The sequence below is a fragment of the Castanea sativa genome, chromosome 9, assembly GCF_040712315.1.
Source record: "Castanea sativa cultivar Marrone di Chiusa Pesio chromosome 9, ASM4071231v1".
Classification (NCBI taxonomy): domain Eukaryota; kingdom Viridiplantae; phylum Streptophyta; class Magnoliopsida; order Fagales; family Fagaceae; genus Castanea; species Castanea sativa.
In genome coordinates, this window is record NC_134021.1 from 31,149,230 (window position 1) to 31,163,621 (window position 14,392).

A 14,392-nucleotide genomic window follows, 5' to 3' on the forward strand; every position below is an offset into this window, starting at 1 on the left:
TTGCTGCTATCAAATGCGCGATCGTTCCTTATATATGTTTGGTCGGACCCCCACCTAGCGTTAGATTAGGGAGGTCCGCCTTTGAATTTTTGTTCCTTCAAAATAACACTAATTTTTAAACAATTTTGTTAGTTAGCATCGTTTTTAAACTATTTAAAAAATTAACATCTCGATTTCTTGAGACTCGAGTTTGCTATAGCAACTTGAGTATCACAAACTCGAATTCAAAGATATCCTTCAGATCAAACCCATAAACCCACTAAGACAAAATACAGAGAGATCAAACCAGAGAAATCTTTTTAACGAAACTCAAACCACGAAGACAAAAACAACAAACCAAAGAGATCAAACCCAAGTGGCAGTGGCGATTGAAATCGAGCTCTCGAGGTCTTTGGGTGGGTTTCTTAAATTCTTGTTAATTTTCTCTTGGGGTCTTGATCTATCACCAAAGTTGGCCAAGAAGGTGTACGGTGGCAATGGAGGGTTGTACCACGCTTGGTCTCCATCTGAGCTTCCCATGCTTCGTGAAGGGAATATTGGTGCTGCCAAATTGGCCTTTGACAAGAATGGTTTTGCTCTTCTTTGTTACTTTGATTATGTTTTTACATTTGTGTGTTTCAAGTTTTGGGGGAAAATGGGCCATTAGGCATAGATGCTGAAGAATATAGTTAGTAGGCTCCGGTAGGAAAGTATATAAAATACTAACATCTCGACTCTTAGAGAGTCGATTTTCAACAAGTAAATCGAGTCTTTAAGACTCGATTTCCATGTTCTAATCAAATCTGATGTCGTCGTTTTCCACGTGGTGGCCACCTGGAAATCGAGTCTTAGAGACTCGATTTACTTGTGAAAAATTGAACACTCTAATTGGGCCAAGGGGGACTCCAGGTAGATATCGAGTCTTTTAGAGTTGGTTTTTAAAAAGGGAAATCGAGTCTCTGAGACTCGATTTGCAATGTTTGGTCCACTTTAATTCACGTGGCTAGGGCAGCTGTTTTTGATCACACAATACCTATTTTCTGGGGTCTGCCGTTTGCCACACCAAAAAATCCAGCAGCTCTCTCTTCCTCTCTCATTCTCTCTCTCTCACTCTCATACAAAACTTCAAATCAAACTCACCCTCCATTTACACATTCTCATGTCAAGTAAGGTTTTTATACACTCTCTCTAGTTGTTAGTTTTTTTTTTTTTGAATAGTTGTTAGTTACATATATGTAATGTTAGGGTTTTTTTTATGGGTAGTTGTTAGTTACATATATGTAATGTTAGGTTTTTTATGGGTATGTATCATGAGTTTTTTTGTTTGGTTTGTTATTTTTCTTTATATTTTTGATAGAATGATTTGAAGATTTGTGTGTTTAGTTTTTTTTTATTTGAGTATGATTAATGATTTTTTTTTTTTTTTTTTAGAAACAAATGGTAATGATTGAGTATATATGCTAATGTGGGGTTTGTACATGCATATGATGTAACAAGTTAGTGTATATATGCTAGGCTTTTTTTTTAATTTTATTTTATAAGAAGTAAAAAATATTTAAGATATATTTGTATTGTTAGGCTTTTATCATGGCTATTTTTGTTGTTGTTTGGTTTAATATTTTTCATTATTTTTTTGTTAGAATGATTTGAAATTTTGTAGTGGGGGTAAGTGTTATCTTTAGTTTTTTTATTTGTTTGAGTATGAAATGATAATGATTGAGTGTGTTTGTATGTGATGTGGAGTGAGTATATGCAAATGTGGGGTGTGTTTGATGTAAGAAGTTGTAATTTTTGTACTTTGAGTACATAAAAATGTTTTGTAATTGTGTTAAAATATGTCACTAACATACCTTTGACTCTAATAGGTTCACAATCTCTGAAGAATATTGACATAAATGTATACTACGGTGGACCCCTTTTCAATCCTGAACAGATTGACGGATTCGCATTTCAAGGGCCGAGTATCGAATGCTATTACATGATGATACGTCGTAAGTTGAAGACATTGAATGATTTGAAGATAAAAATAATGAAAGAACTGAGTTTGAGCCCTACTTGTTATGACATAAATATTATTTATCGTTACCCATAAGAAGTCCTTCATGAACGGATAAATTACAAGTACATGACGATCAAAGAAGATAAACATGTAAAGGTCATGTTTAATAGGATCCATAAAATGTCCCAAGTAAATGCTGCTGAGTTGTACGTAAGTTCCGAGCCGCTCGCAGAAGTTGATGTCGAGGCGTTGCAACAAACAACTACATCTTTGCAATTTACAGCCTTAGACGATGGATGCACTACAATGGGAGGTTACACATTCCCATCTCAAGATTATGCTGCCAATACTGGTGAAACACTTCAACCTCAAGAGACATATTTAGGGTGGAGGACGAAGATCATTTTGCGAATAATGATGAAAATCTCGATGATATGGACGAGTACGAAGAGAGGATTGAGCGAGGCAATTTTGAGAAGGATGTGGATGACCATGACCATGAACTTGCTTCCAATTTTGAAGAGGAAAATATGGAGTGCCATGATGAAGGTGATGCAGACGATGATATTGGCGTCCAGCATGTTCCAAATACGATCACTGCCTACACACCTCCTGCCGAGTCATTCTCCGCAAATACTTGGGAAAATATGGTTGATCCTTCATGTCTTCAAATACCATTTGTTTCTACTTGGGAAGATAGGATGCATTTTAATAAAGGGTTGACTTTTGCAAATAAAGAGGCGGTGAAGCGTGCATTGATAATATACGCAACAAAGGACAATAGAAATTTTATAATCTGGAGGTCGGCCAAAACTAAATTGTGCGCTGCATGCATTGACACCAACTGCAAGTGGTACGTTGGGGCATTCATGAAGGCTAAATTAAATGGTCTGTGGATGGTCATGTCTTATGTGGGTCCACACAGTTGTATACCCTTTGGCCTGCAAAGAGACGGTAAAATGATGGATTCGAATTTTGTTGCATCAGAAATTATGGGAAAATTGCGACAAAATCACACTACTCGTATTGATGAGCTTCGGGGCTACATAGATACTAAGTATAATCATCAGCTCTCTTACTATAAGGTATGAGACGCAAAACAAAAGGCAATTGCTAAGATATTTGGAGATTGGGAGGAGTCTTATCAAATGTTGCAAAAGTTGTTGTTGGCATACTTGGATCAGGATTCGGGTACCCAGTACACCTATTGGACCATACCTAGCCCCATAGATGGTACTACGTTACTACGCTATGTATTTTGGGCATTTGCTCCATGCATTGCTGCTTTCAGATATTGCAGGCCAGTGATCAGTATTGATGGGACTCATTTGTATGGTAAATATCGAGGGGTGTTAATGATTGCAATGGCAACCGATGCTAACCAAAAGGTTTTGCCTCTCGCCTTTGCTGTTGTAGACAAGGAGTCAGGGGCTAGTTGGGGATGGTTTTTAGAGTGTCTTAGGAATTCGATAGGGCATGTCATACATGACGAGGGCATTTGTATTATTTCTGACCGACATAAAGGTATCAAATGCGCCATTGCAGAGTGGCCTATAGGTGATGACGGAAAGTTACAGGTACATCACCGATATTGCCTTCGACATGTTGCTAGTAACTTCAACACGCACTTTGATGACCCGACTCTAAAGGCATTGGCCTTGAAAGCTGGATATGCGACTCATGATGCTAAATTTAAGTCCATAATGCAAACTATTAAGGATGTCGAGATTAATGCACTGAGGAGGGTAGACCCTGATGATCCCCATCTTGAACGCTATATGCCATACACATATCTAATAAGTGAGGATGTGGAGAAATGAACCCAGTCACATGATAGTGGAAGACGTTACAGGGCAATGACAACCAATATCTCTGAGTGCTTTAATGGGGTACTTAAAGGTGCCCGCGGTTTGCCCATTGCTGCAATGGTTGAGTTCACTTGGTGCAAACTTGTTGCATATTTCTATGATCGACATAAAGAAATTACTTCTGATCGCTCTCAAGGTAAGGTGTGGAGTGATTATGCAATGGGGATCTACACCACAAATTTGCAGAAAACTTCAGGACACACTGTGAGAGAATTTAATCATGAAACTGGTGTATATCAAGTGGTTACCCCGTACAACGACTATAGAGGTGGAGGGGGAAACCACAGTCATGAAGTGCGCGTATTTGCTAGAACATGTGGTTGTGGAAAGTGGCAAAACATTAAGATCCCTTGTTCACATGCAATTAAAGTTTTGCAGCAATTGCATCTCAATGCGACCAGCTATATTGACCCATGTTACAGTTTGGAGAACGTCATTCACACATATTCACATCAATTTGTGGTGCCAAAGTCAGAGTCATTGTGAAGGGACGTTCACGGACCACGGTGGGTGCTTGACCCAAGTCTGTTGCGGGCCAAAGGTCGTCCTGTGAAGTCAAGAATAAGGAATGAAATGGATGGGGTACGGCGAAAACAGGGAAGCCGGAACCCAGATTCGGACTTGAGGGAGATTCAACCGAGGCAGCAATGCGAAGTGTGTCATGAAGAGGGGCATAACCGCAGACGATGTCCCAATTCCCTTGGGGCTTCAACAAGCGGTTCCCGTGGGGCTTCAACAGGCGGTAGTGCTACAAACTAGGCAAGTGTCTTTGCTGTTTTGATATAATATGCTCAAAATTTCAATTGGTTTTTTTTCTTCGCATTTAGGAACTAACAACCGTACATTAATGTTTTTCAGGCGAGCGGAGGCTCGATTTTCGAATGGCATTGTACGTGGGAGTTGTGGTTATCTTCGGTATGGACAAGTGCTAGGCGACCATGTTGTATCAATATGGACAAGTGTTAGGCGACTATGTAGACTATGTTATATCGAGTCAATTGTTATTTTGCTTATTACTGAATGTTGTTGTAATTGAACTAGTAGCTATCCATTGTACTCGTTAGAAGAAATGAGGGGCCTTGTTTGAAGAAATGATAGCTAGTAATTAGATTGTATGCCGGACGTACTGTGGTTAAATTTGTATAGTCTGTAGCTAAAAGGGCAACTATACTGCCCATGAATAGTAACTGTGGGAGATCCAATTTCTTGCATTTAATGTACTCTTCATTCAATGTTTGTATACACTGCCCATGTGATGTATTCTGGATCTGGTTTACAGCTACAGGGAAGGAAAAAAAATTCTGGTATACTACTGCAAGAAGAAGGGGGGTAACCCAAAAAAAAAAAAAAAAAAAAAAACCCAGTGGAAATCTAGTCTCTAAAACTCGATTTCTAATCGGATGGCATAATCGTAAATTTCACTAGTACAAATCGAGTTTTAAAAACTCGATTTATATAGTACTTATTTACCAAAAAGCCACTGAAATGGAAATCGAGTTTCAGAGACTCGATTTCCACTGTGAATTTTTCCAGTGGCATTTGGCAGTAAATATTTCTGAACTCTCTGTCTGGCGTACTCGCTGCTATGGAACTCGAGTACTGAATAGAAATCGAGTGTCTAAGACTCGACTTACAACTGAAATCGTGTCTTTAATACTCGATTTCCAGAAGGTTTTTTTTTTTTTTTTTTTTTTCAGAACTATATTTCAAACTAACAACACTATATTTCAATGGGTAATTTGAAACTTCTGGAATTAAATAGTTTAGTTTAAAATTTTTAAAATTGTAAGATTTATTTTAAAACCAAACCACCTTAAATCATAGGATTTAAATTTTATTAAAAACAAAATAACATGAACCAAACTAGTAACTTTTTTATTTTTGAGAAGAAGTCTAAAACCAAAAAGAAGAGCTCCTAGCATCATTAAATCTCTTAAATAAAGATATAAGATTTAAATTGTGACCACCAAAAATTAATTAGTGTCTTTTAATATGATGATAAGAGCACCTCTTATAATATAAAAATTAAATAATATAAAAATAAGTTATTTTAAAACCACAACTTTTGTGCCGTAACTTTTGCCACATTTCGATATAGCTAGACTATCACATAGACTTATTATTTTTTCTCCACCACTTTCAATCTAGGTATAAAAAGTTGTGGCACAAAAAGTTGAAAATTTTATCTTTGTTTTAATGCCATCAAGAATCCCTTGTTGCCCATCTCCTTCATTTTCGCTCCAATTTTTTTTTTTAATCACTCTTGTGAAATAAGTTTTCAGCAAGGCAACAAGTTCCCTTCTAACTTCAATAAGACTATACGAGTATAAAAAAAATTGTGTTTAACCATTACAAATTTGAGTAGAGAAATATTGCCATTATTATAAGGTTCCTACACAAATTTGACTAATTTTTAATGTCATAAGTAAAGCCTTTGACTCATGCAAGAAACTTTTTTTTTTCCTCTTTTTTATATGAATATTTACCTTAGATAACAGGTGTATGTAACGTAACTCCCACATATATAAGAGGTTCACACCGGATATATGAGATAGCTCCTCACACTTTTGGGACTCAGCAATTTGTTTAGTTGGGATATATAATCAAGTTGTTGTATCCAGATAACAAATCTTACAGAACCTACTGTATCCATGAGTAAATGAATCAAAATTTTCATGCCCATTGAGTTCAAGTGTAATTTCAAGCAACATTACACCAGTTAGTCTTTTTTTTATTGAGTGCGAATTTTAATAAATTCACTATTAGATTAAATTTTCTTCTTATATTTAACATGTTTACAAAATTTCAAGATGGTCTAAAATCAATAACTATGCCATCGACTAAGGATGTGTTTACATCTTAAATTTCTGTTTTTAAAGTTATGCATAAAAGAAGGGCTTCTAGATAGAATAGTAAATGACGAATGCAAATCCTCTGTACTTTTTTTTATGTTCCACTTTATGTTCCACCAATTATTACTTACTATGTATACGATGCTTTCCATTTTAAATGGAAAATGTTAGATTAATTGCTGGCGCCTGAAGTTTAAAAATGACATCCGATTAGCATAAAATTTAGTGTACATTTTAAGAGAATAAAATCCAACAGTGTGATTTTTGAAATATTAATTTAATATGAACACGTCCGTAAGGTTAATCCATTTGAAATATTAATTTAGTATTATCAAAATCAATGATAACAAGAACTCCTTCAACACGTCCGTAAGGTTAATCCATTCTAAGAGGTTCTGATCATCATATCCAAAGATATCATAATATTGTAAAAACAAATAATCTTTGACATCGTTACATTTTTATTATAACTTATATAAAGATCTGGAAAGGTGCAATCTTTCACACTTTATTACTATCAAGCAGCAGCTCAATTCAGATCCATAAGTTCTAGTTTCAAAATAATAGCTTCCCACGAATTTTTCCAAATCATGTGCTATAGCATCAAAAACTAACTTGAAATTTCTACTGATCCACAGTGATAACCAGCTGGTCTAGTAAAGGCAAGCAAGTACCTAGCTTTTTGTATCCAGTCCAGTCACTTTTCTCCCACCACTGTCAATGAGATCAATAAATCGAATTAAATGCATGCACCTAGGATGATACTTAGTGAGGTTATAAAAAAAGATGTCATCTGTTAACTAAAAGTAGACAATAAATCATAGACTCAGCAGCAATTTGAAAAGTGAAAGATCACCTAAAATAGACTCCTAAGTTATGAAATAATTTTGGAAGAAGAGAAGGCATTGCCAGTAATTTTAACTTTTAAGTAAATTAAATGCATCTCAATATTAAGTTCTCTTTTAGGTAAAAGATTACCTGCAGTTCACCTCTTGCCAGAGCTGATTTCAATATGTTTGCAGCATCAATTGCTCCTTCTGCTGCTCCAGCTCCAATTAAACTGTGCACCTCATCAATAAACAATATTATGTCGTCACTTTGTTTGATTTCCTCCATTAACTTCTTTAATCGTTCCTCAAACTCTCCACAATATTTGTACCAGCAACTAGAAGACCCATGTCCAAGGTTATAACCTAAATCACACAAGAAAAACAAGGAAAATATGGTTACATTGTTTTTAAAATAAAGGGGTGATGAATCAACAAGGTTAGCTTCTTGAAATGCATCAATGAATTTCAAATGAAATACCCATGTGAAATCCAAGCCCATATTCATTGATTCATAAAATGTTAAATGACAAAATTAATACACTTCAAATCATTTGCAGGCTTTCTCTTGTACTGACTTATAAGTAGCCACAGAAATTAAAAGGCAATACAAAGATAATTCAAAAACAAAACAAAGAGCCACTGTGTAAATCAATATGAAAAAGATAAAAATACTTGAGAATATCTGCATTAAATTCTTTTTGTATTGATAATTGAAGTTTTCCGAACCTTGTTAACATTAAAGTCAACTTATACTTACCTTCTTCCCCTCTATAGTTTCAGGAACATCACTAGTTGCAATTCTTTGAGCAAGCCCTTCTGCGATTGCTGTTTTCCCAACTCCAGCTTCTCCAATAAGACATGTATTGTTTTTGGTTTGACGCCCCAAAATTTGGGTGACACGTTCTATTTGTGCCTGCCTTCCAATAACAGGATCCAATCTACCCTGGAACACCAAGAAAAGAAATTAGAAATAAGCAATTAGAAGGAAATATAGAGCAATCTCATGATATCACAAAGGAGATGAAAGAGTTATATAAATGCCAATGGTCCAAAACAGATCATAAACTTATAACACACGCTCCGTTTGCATTAACATTAAAGATTGCAACAAGAACTACACTTTTGATGGATTTTTTTATATAAGCAACCAAACAAACTTTATAAGCAACCAAAGGTACCCATTTACAGATAGAACTCACCAGTGGATCCCCTCCTTTAAGTCTCACAATAGTAGCTCCTGCTTCAACAAAATCTACAATCTGACACCTTTCCAGCCTATTTTTCCATTTGCTTCAACATTTGAAAAATCTGATTATCTCATGTTTTTATCAAGTGCCACGAACAAAATAACTCACCAAAAATAGCCTGAATACACAATTACTGCCCAGGAGTAAGAATTGATGATCAAGTTAAAAGAACCATTTAATGAGTGATAAAAAATAGGTTGAAATAGATACCTTCAGTCCCTCCTAGTTGTCCATAAAATAGCTACCTTTAGTCCCTACCTTTACTCCCTACAGAAAACCATAATAAACATAAGACAACTATATGAAAGTAGGTGTAATAATTATTAGATGTATCTGACATGAGAGGAGTGGCAAGGGAGAAAGAGAGAGCACTAGATAATAAAAAGAATCAAAACATTTATTCGACTTGATTAGGAAATATTTGCTTCAAGTATAAACTACTTTGCCTGTATATGCCATATAGCGTAATCATAGAAAGATGTGCCTATCTAACATAGAAGTTCTTTGTCTCTCTTTTGTCTAATTACCTTTTTTGAACCTTATGCCATCTCGTATAATAAGGAAGAGGTCTTGCATGTCCTTCGTTAGATGCCTCAGACCCAGCTTTGTGTCCATGTTTGTGCCCCCCTGTCCCACAATGAGGTGTCTTTGATATGCGTTTCGGCCGACCTGCTGGCTCTGTAGGTAACCCAACAACCTGCTTAGCCTGAACATGGGGTGGGTCGGTGCCCGAAGAAGGGCCAGTGGACGTACTGTGGGAGGGTGGCTGCGTGTGCATGTTAGGAGGGGTTGGATCAAGACCCAAGTCAAAGGATGGAATGGGTAACAACTCAGGAAATGACCGTGGGGTGGGTGGACGGATGTCAGACCTAGGACATGGATGTGGAGAGGGTGAAGCGATGGTGGTGGGGCTAGGGGATGGATGTGGGGTGGGTGCAGAAGGGCCAGTGGACGTACTGTGGGAGGGTGGTTGCATGTGCATGTCAGGAGGGGTTGAATCAAGACCTAGGTCAAAGGATGGAATGGGTAACAGCTCAGGAAATGACCGTGGGGTGGGTGGACGGATGTCAGACCCAAGACATGGATGTGGAGTGGGTGAAGGGATGGTGGTGGGGCTAGGGGATGGATGTGGGATGGGTAAGGGGATGGTGGGGCTAGGGGATGGATTTGGGGTGGATGGGTGGGGATCGGGGGTAGGGACAACTCTCGGGGTAGCAACAGGCGGACGAGGGCCACGTTGGACAAGAGCAATGCTCGTGCTTGGGCTTTGAGTAGGCGCTGGAGTAGCTGCCTCCTCATTCGGGGTCTTAGGGATAAGAGGTTGTACACGGCCAATCTCTTGCACTGCCTTTAGCACATCAGTAATGTCCTTGTGGTCCTCCGTGCCCACTGGGTGACGCCTCAACAAACGGGCGTATCCTTCAATCTGACATGAAAAAACCAGGTATATTAGTTTTCTCAATACCAATTCAACAATGGAAATCGATAATAAAATAAACGTTGGTTTTGAATTGGTTGTGCTACTAATAGTTGCAAATTATATGGAGACTAAGTGTTACCTTTGACTAAATTTAAATTATCTTTTCTATTTAAGATGTTGCTAGCGCATAGAGTAGAGAAAATGCTAACTAAAAATTCAGTAGATGGAAAAGTTACCATTATAATCAATCTAGCACCGAGGACATTGATGAACCTCCGAGTTACCTTTTTGTACCAATCAAAGTACTCGTGTTGTGAAGGCATATCACCAAGCACTGCTTCACAATGCCGTTGAAGGCGATTACCCCACTCTGTAATATGCGCAGCATGTTTCCACATCCAATCAACACCAACCTTCCCCCTCAAATCAATGGCATGAAGCACTGTGGAGGTGTCAACATTAGGCATAATTTCTTGGATCATCCCGAATTGACGAACAACATGATCCAGTGTATGTTTCTCTACTAGGTGGAAACATACAAGTGGCACCGTTGCCGTCCACACGGCCCTCCCTGCAACGCACCAGGGTGGAAGGTCCTCGAATTCAGCTTCATACGGCTGCCACACCACCTACAACAGCCAAAAAACAAGTACGCAACACATTAGGCAACAATGTTTATATGTCAAAGTTCACCAAACCTATATCGTATTCCTAAACATGTTAAATAAACCATTTTCATACCTGGCCTGGCAACATTGAAGCTATTTGCTCGCAATACCTGTCCAGGAAGATGTGGGCGGACCTGTTTTTCTTGTTTGGGACCCACAACCACCTACAATCCAGAACAAGGGATCATTAACTTTCTACAACTTTCCCACTAAGAAAATCATATGACTATAATGTAATCAATCTATGGATGGTCAAGTTAATGTAATGAAATTGTATTCACAATTTGCATATAAACTCTCTATGGATGGTCAAGTATTTATAACTTTAGCCCACCCACTAGCTTTTTTTTTTTTTTTTTTTATCGTTACAAACATACTTTGTTATGCTACAAGCTTCATATGTTTTGTAATAAGACAGTTAATCTAGTCAACTAAAGCTTGGTTAACTAAGCAGCTTTTATATACTTATAAAATAATAAAAATAACGAAAAATTAAGAAGAAGTAGCATATATATTAACCGAATAATATAATTTAGGAAATTTGACAGAAAATTAGAGTGTATAACCTCTGTTTAAAATTGTTTAATATTGACTTAAATAATTCGTAGAAGCTTTTAAAATAAAGAAATAAAGAAATTGAAGTTACATGACGTGTATGAGGTAGAGACTTACTTCAGGGACAGTGGACCACGCACTGGAGGACCATAAGCACCCACTAGCGGGCCATGTTCAACTGTCGGGCACAAATATGGGAACCTGGCCCATGCCCAATACTGGACCAACAGCAAACACCCACCAATCTGATTAGCTTTCTTATCACTTGCCCTGCATAACTCTCGGTACAACCATGCAAGGCAAGCACTTCCCCAACTGTACCTTCGTGGGTTGCGAAGGTCTTCCAACTGCTGCACCCACATTAGATGCACCCTATCGCCGGATTTGTCCATGAAGATTGTGTCCCTTAGTAGTGCTAGGATGTAGCATCGTGCGTACTTATGCAACTGATCCTCTGTGGCATTAGGTGGCAATGGATTGGCAACAGCTTCCAAAAGCCGTTGGATGAGAATCCTTTGGCCTTGAAGTTCCTTTCTCTAATTATTTACAGGTCGGAAGCCAAGAAATTCGGAACACACATTCTCCCATTCTTTCTGCGTGCTCCCTGTCATGGCCTCGCCGTCAACAGGAAGCCCGAGAAGAACCTCCACATCTTGCAATGTGATCGTGACCTCACCATGTGGCATGTGGAAGGTGTGAGTCTCCTGCCGCCATCGCTCCACTAAGGCCGTTATCAGGCCATGGTCAATCTCTCTACCCGGGGTCCTGAGGAGTCCCTCCAAACCAAGTGCCTTAATAATGCCAACAACTCGGACGTCCACCATTAGCTCTCGATCAGAGAACTCTTCAGTACGGACACGGCATTTAAGGGACCCTAGATCCTGCACAAAACAAAACCATGGATTAATATATGACAACAAGTGCTAGGGGTGGCAATTCGTGTTCGCGTGTCGGGTTCGTGTCGTGTCAAGTCATGAGTATTTGACTACATAAGTCAACACTAACCCGACATGTTTATTAAACGGGTCAAGATTCCTCAACCCTAACATGACCCATTTATTAAACGGGTCAGTCGTGTCGACCTGTTTATCAGATTTTATCAAAATGAAAAATAAAAATTAATGAAAAAACAAACAAATAAATATTTTTAATATAAAATTCAGAACTAACGAGTAACTGCATCACAAATAATCATTCAAAATTAAAGCATATCCCAATATCACAAATAATCAATCACAATATGTCAAAGAAAATAAATCACAACAACTAATAAGTTTATATACCTAGAGTTTAAAGGGTATATTGGTAAAATATCATTTAATTAAACGGGTCAGACGGGTCAAACGGGTTCTATGTGTACAACACTAACCCAACCCATTTATTAAACGGGTTAGTCGTGTCAACCCGAATATGACACGAACCCGTTAAGCCTCAACCCATAACCTGCTAATTTCGTGTCGTGTCGTGTCGGGTTCGCGGGTCGTGTCAAATTTTGCCACCCCTAACAAGTGCGTGTACATTGTATGAATCAAATGCGTGTACATTCGTTAAATATTTAGTGTTGTGTTTTACCTGCCCATTCCAAATAGCTTCTGACTGATGGTTGGCCTACAACGTCAACACCGACTGGTCAATGGGGCCAGGTTGTGCGTGGTCAATCAGTCCAGCATTTGCAGCAGCCATACTGCACAAGAATGATAAGCAATTAGCACGTAATAAACATTGAAAACAAAAACAAACACACACTTCTTTTTTTTTCCTCATGGACACTGGAATAATTGTAAGCAAGATCCGGCAACATGTGATGCAAGCCAAATAGAAAAATAGTGCACAAATCTATGAAGGATTTAATTGCTCTTAATCTTAGTGATTTAAGATCATTGAGAAAGCAAAATCATGTCATGTTTGTTAGATATCTCAAAATAAAATAATGAACACAATATGATCTCATTAACTATTTTGTGATCATTACTACATAAAGACCAGTTTTTTACTTTCATTGTTCCTTCTTGATCTTTCCCAAATGATCTAAATTAAGCATATTTCTAATGAATTTTTTTTGTAAATTAAATTAAGTTTACTCCATTTAGTGTCTGTCATTTGGATATCCTATATTTTCTCTACCATTTTATGTAGTTTTCTCAGTTCACATGTCCTGTTTCAGTGACAATTTATATGTATTTGTAATGGAGCCTTAACATTGCACATCATCATTGCACACCATAATTTTCTGCCTATGATTTATTACTTCATCTTCCTCAATTCTGAGCTTGATTGACCTTTTTTTTTAAATTTCTTTTAAAAGCAAAGTAATGAAAATCCATCAAAAGAAAAAGTGCCAAAGGGAATTCTAGTACATGGTGAGGTATACAAAGGAGAAGCCCAAAAAATTAAAATGAAAGTATATATAATTATAAAAAAAATTGTCGAAGAACTCCAGAAAGTCCACAGTGGAATAAGCCAGGGAAGTTGAAGTACAGTCATAGAAAATCTTCATGACTGAATACTTCAACTTCACTGTATGCTTCTCTTGCTCCTCAAAGCATCGAGCATATCTGTCTCCAACAACACTGCATTATACACACAGGAACAATGTTCCAAAGCTCCCAATCCCTTCTCTCACCAAAATGTTTCTTTCAACAAGACAATAATTCCAACACAGAAGGCACTACCAGGGACACACCAAACAAGCAAAAAAAATCAGAGACCACATTTCCCAAGCCTCCCTACAATGGAGGAAACGATGAGACACTCTTTTCCTGGCTTTTGCACATAAAGCACCAATCCATAATGATCTTACCTAAAAAGCCAGCCTTGATGGAACACAAACTTTGGAAAATACTCTGACAATGAATACTTTAAAAAAAAAAAACAAAAATCGCTTCCGAGGAATAAAAATCGTGCCTCCTCTTAGTGCTTTATAATAACTCTTCACTTTAAATCCTTGTGTCTTTGAGGGATCTATTCTAATATG

The 14,392-nt window shown here is 37.6% G+C and overlaps 1 long non-coding RNA gene across 1 annotated transcript; it reads right to left on the reverse strand.

Annotated features, from left to right (window-relative positions):
• Positions 1–7,241: 7,241 nt before the first annotated feature.
• On the reverse strand, positions 7,242–8,900 carry LOC142608616 (uncharacterized). The gene is made up of 4 exons (XR_012839551.1): positions 8,728–8,900; positions 8,286–8,471; positions 7,677–7,891; positions 7,242–7,412 (listed from the first exon to the last, which is right to left on the reverse strand). It is a non-coding gene; the product is annotated as an uncharacterized LOC142608616 (long non-coding RNA).
• Between the last annotated feature and the right edge of the window lie 5,492 nt (positions 8,901–14,392).